The sequence below is a fragment of the Camellia sinensis genome, chromosome 15, assembly GCF_055761805.1.
Source record: "Camellia sinensis isolate YWXY chromosome 15, ASM5576180v1, whole genome shotgun sequence".
In the NCBI taxonomy this organism is placed as follows: Eukaryota; Viridiplantae; Streptophyta; class Magnoliopsida; order Ericales; family Theaceae; genus Camellia; species Camellia sinensis.
Window position 1 is genome coordinate 46,355,817 of NC_138975.1, and position 5,415 is coordinate 46,361,231.

Sequence of the window (5,415 nt, forward strand, 5' to 3'; positions counted from 1 at the left end):
TAGCCTAGATTTACTACGTGATGCACACAGCATACAAGTATAGACTGGGTCGTCTAAGTTGGAACAAAACATCTCATGTTTGTTTTGAAAGCGGTTTGCTACTCGCAAGTAGGCTAAAAATGCAGATTTTGCCACCCTCGGGTGGGTTTTGAAGACGCGGTTTTGCCACTTTCGAGTGGACTTAAAACTCGCATTCAATGCATCGTTCCAATTCAAATAACCCAACCTTCACCCACAGGTACTTAGGCAGTTATATCACATAAGCACATTGCCTCATGGTAAAGCATGCTATCATGGCAATACTCACACGCATGCAAGGATGCTAAAGCATGAAAACTTATCGAGTACTCCAAGCCAAAATAGAAACTAGTTAGTGAACATACATGAATCCTAACTATGCTGAAATGCTTAATGCAACACATGCAAAAATGCAACCTAGATAGGCTCGGCTATTCTAAACATGGCATATGAAATGCAACAGATAACATGTATTCAACTTGGAATTGAAATACCATGCAGTTAGCATGAAGCGCCGAGCCCGGTGCATGCAGTACAGATGAATGAATACACGCATGCATAGCATAAGGTATACTAATTTAAATATGCCTTAATACTAACCATTGAAAGCAGGTAAATAAAAAGGAGAAAGAAGTGGGGGTTGGAAGACATGCACACAGTCACACACACTTATTACACAATTGCCCTCGCTTGGAGGGTCCAAAAGAATAATACAGGCCAAATAATGAATCAACTATCCCAGCTAGTTAATTATTACAAAACTTCTAATTAATTAATAAATTAATTACAAAAATATCCTAAATATGAAACTAAAGAAGCTGCCGCAGCTCTGCCTCGGAATGCGTGGATGATACATGCTTGATTTGCCTTGCTCGGAAACCCGTTACTATGCCACTGTTGCCTCTGTTTGCACTGTTCTGCACCTTTGAGGGATGTGAAAATTCTTGAGGTACCTCTGAACCCTTCCCTGATCATTTTGGAATGCCACCGGCCAATGAAAAGCACCACTGACCATGTAAATGTGATCATCGACCATAAATTGGGTCACCGGCTGGACTCTGATGGTCGGTCGGCACTGAAAGTGGCCGGCCGGCCATTTATTCCTGCAGAATCCTATTTTTGCTGCAGCAGTGGACAGACAGTGCATGGTAAGGAAATTTCAAAGCAATGTATGCATGGCCACACTCCCCATCATGTTATGGACTCAAGGGAGTGCAGCCCTTGGTACTCGAGCCACCAGTCACGCATTTCGATGCATGTTGGCCAAAGGCACCAAGCTTGCAAATCAATGTAAATGCGTGCAACAAAACAAATGAATGCCTCATGCCCTATCATGTTGAGATCAAGGGCATCGACGACCGAGGATTAAGATGTGTTTCGTCACTTTGAGTACGAACACACCTCATTCCTCGTGTTTGGTTTGACATCCCAAACCAAACACAATGTTATGTATTTATGCTATATGCAATGCGAAGTAATGTAACTAATGCACTGCAATATGAGCATGCTAAGCTAATGCTTCATGACACTACCTAACCATGCAAGCCAAACTAATGCAATATGAACATGTCAAGCATACAACAAGACTATGTAATGCAACTAGACATGCAAACATGCAAACATGATACAATGCAACCAATGTAATGCAACATGTCAATCATGTAATTTATATACAATGATGGACTTAAACTGAAATGGGAGGCCTCAGCCATGCCCCAAAATAGTGGCCAAACATACTAAAAATGATAGACAAATGCTCATGCAAACACGCACACCAATGGGCCTAAAACTAAGGCATAAAAGGGAGCATTCCATTACAACTATCATGACCACATATGGCATGGATTATGCAACCAAAAACAGAGTTTTAGTGCGTCAAAATACACCCCAAAATCCACATGAATGGCATCCCAAATGACTTAAACAAAAGGCATGCACCATGACCCATTTCAAGGCACAAAATGACGACTCTTCAAAGTATGAAAGGGACGATGAATGCAAGCATACAAGCATGGATTATGAACTGAAATAGCATGGGAAATGACTCCAAGTCACTGAAACAACCCAACCACAGCATGCTTATGGCTCACACACTCAAGGCCTACAAGTTAGAATGCAAAGGGGCTATACAAAACATGGCAAACATGACTCTAAAGACCCAAGACAGACCTTAAACATGATGAAATAGGACTAAAAGCTTCATGGAGTCAAACCAAAATCATGCTAAAATGTCATCTCACAACATGATACATGTTAGGCCACAACATGAGATTGGAAGGCAAGCATATAATGCATGAAACGGACCATCAAACCAACTAAAAATAGAGGTATAATATGACCAAATATCACCAAATACCTACTGAAATGATGCCAAAAACAACTAAGCATGCATGCTACTCTTATGAGCCAAAAACATAAGCAAAAGAGAGACAAAGGGAGAGGGGTGTCCCTCTCCTATGCAAGACCTCAAAACCTCTTCTTCCCCACTGAAAATCCTCTGGATTTCAGTGGTGAGAAGGCCAATACACGAAGGTTCCCGAAGTTCAACAAAGAAAGCACAAAAAGGGCCATACAAGGCCTAAGAGGAGGTGGACGACCCCCAACACCAAAGTGGCCTTAATGAAGTATCTTAAACACAAAAAAATAGAACTTTTATATGTTATACACAAATCTCAAAATAGTATACAAAGTAGGTTAAAAGCTAGTGCAAGAATGGGGAATATAAAGCAACAGTGCTCACCCTTGAAGAACACTTGAAGAACCAAAACTCTAGCCCTCTTTTCTGATCAAAACCAACTCAAAAACTCCAAGAACAACCTCTCAACACCTCAATAACCAAGGCAAGGTGTAACACTAGGTGTCTTAGTGCAAAACTAAGAACAAAACACACTTTTAGGCCCTCTAACACACACAAATGTAGAGAGAGAGGGGAATGTATATATATAGAGAGAGTGTGATATATATCATATATTAGATGTATAAGTCTGATTTTGCCGAACCTCTTCAAAGGAGAGGGAGGGCCCTCTTATATAGACAAGGCAAACGGCTAAGCTTCCAAGAGAAGCTAAACAAAAGGGGTCAAGACTTTTTAAAGAAGCTAAGGCTAAGGGGCCAAGGCTTTCTGAGGAAGTTGAGATAGGGGTCCAAGCTTCTTGAGGAAGCTAAGACAAAGGTCCAAGCTTCCTCAAGAAGCTAGACCAAAAGGGTGCAAAGGGTGCAAATTTCTCTATACACGTGTATGGAGGACAGGTTCGTGCACTCCAGCTGGCACAACTGGCATGCACAATGCCTGAAAAAGGCAAAAAGAAGGTATCGGCCAGAGAGAGAGAGAGACTATCGGCCAAATAAATGGCCGGCCGACCACTCAAAGAGCTGATATACCTAACAGAAGTGCCGACTTGGTCGGTAGCAGAAAAAGCAAGGCCGGTGGCTTCATGCCATGGCCGATGGGTTTTAGGGGATGGCTAACAAGCCACCTCCTACCCTCAGGTGCAAAAACAAACAAGTTCTTGGTCCACAACCAAGCACAAAACAGTCAAGTCGAGAGATCCTAAGGCAAGGCGTGCAGCCGAGTCCTTCGGGATCTCAAAACGAACACGAACATGGATGATCACCGAGTGTTCAAACGGTGACGTCCGAGTCTTGAGAACAGTCAAAAATGGGGTGTCTACAATCACATTACAAGGTAAATCCCACCCATTAGATAGCTCACCCATTGAAACTCTTGGTCTTTTTCCATTTAAAAATAATGGCATTTATCACATGAAAAATCACGTATGAGTGGAGAGTTAATATAAATATTTCGATATAACTCAAATTGTTCATTATCACTCAATTCCATATTTAATTTTGTAAGCCTAAAATAATTTATTTTAAACATTCTTTAACATATACCAGCATGGCTTAAAAGGTGACACAAATTCCGATACAAAAATAACTAAAATACCCTCCTCAAAATAACTAATCGAACGATGTACCTAATTCCATTAGTCTCATTTTCAGCCCAAAAAAAGAATTAGTAACAATAATAATGTTTACATTTATCAGCATAATAATAACTACCAATTATCAAATATCAATATGAAAATCAAAATACAGGGGAAGCTGAATTAGAAATCCAAAGATCAATAACTTGAAAAAAAAATTCTATCAAGTTCTATTAACATTATTAAGTTTTGTGGGGACATATTTTGTGAATGACAACACGTGGCCAAGGTGGCACCAGAGTGTCAGCCAAGGTGCCACGTGTCTTGGTCATGTTGCCGAGGTGATCTACAGAGATACCGGAATCCGATATGAGCGGATAGGGGACAAGTGTCCTAGAATGCGGGAGAACTTCAGTCTGGATAAAGATAAAGCTCTTAGGGAGTTTATCTTTATCTGGTTAGGAGTCCAAGATGAGCATTGAGCCAGAGTCCATTGAAGTTAGGCTTCTACAGGGATTAGGTTAGTGTTGGTTATAAAAGTAAGGTACTCTCATGGGTCAAAGGTACGCTTTTTGTATTTTGGCTAGTGAGTTAAGCACTATTTGCTATCTTTGAGAGATAACTAAGTACTGACTTGATCGTCGGAGTGCCCCCGGGTGGACGAACCAACGTCGGAGTCTTATCTTTCTGTGACAGGTTGTTCGGGCGTGGTCTATTCTGCCTGTGCTCTTCTGCTAAGTTCCTGTTTGGCAGTGTGGTTGGAAATTAGCACCCACAATTTGGCACCGTCTGTGGGAATCGTAAGGAGAATAGATGGCCAACGACGAGTAGAAAGAGAAAATTGATGACAACATTCTTAGTGGGAGTGGCAAACACGTTGATCCTAATATAGAGGAGGAGACCTGTAATGAAGAACCCCAGGAACAGAATCTCGGGGAAAAGGACATTGGCCAAGAGGGAGACATTCCAAAGAAGGTTGGCCGATACGAGTATTACAACGAAAGCGCCCTCCAAGTATGGAAAGATAGATGCCTGATGAGGGACGACGAGATGAAGGGGATGGAAAACAAATTGGAAGACCTGTAATCGGTTGTCAATTTCATGATGCAGAACAACGTCATGCAGCCACTGTTTCCATTGGAGAACACACCGATTCCAGCAGCCAAAAAAGACGCCCAGAAAGGGGGGTAGAAAGCAATCCCTATAGTCCCACAGCATGATAGGGCAAATGAGTATTCTCCTCGGCCGTCATGGGATGTCGGGAGAGGAGAATCGATGAGAGGAGAATCTCAGAAGACACATCGTGCCAAGGAAACTTATGCCATGGAACATCGGCATGTTCAGGGAAAGAAGCTTTGTTTTGACACGATGAATAGAGGGAGGTCAAAGAGGACTTATAAGGAAATCGGAAGCATCACACCAAAAAGGCTAAAATACGTTGATAGCCGAGCTCCTAGACAGACTAAGGAGG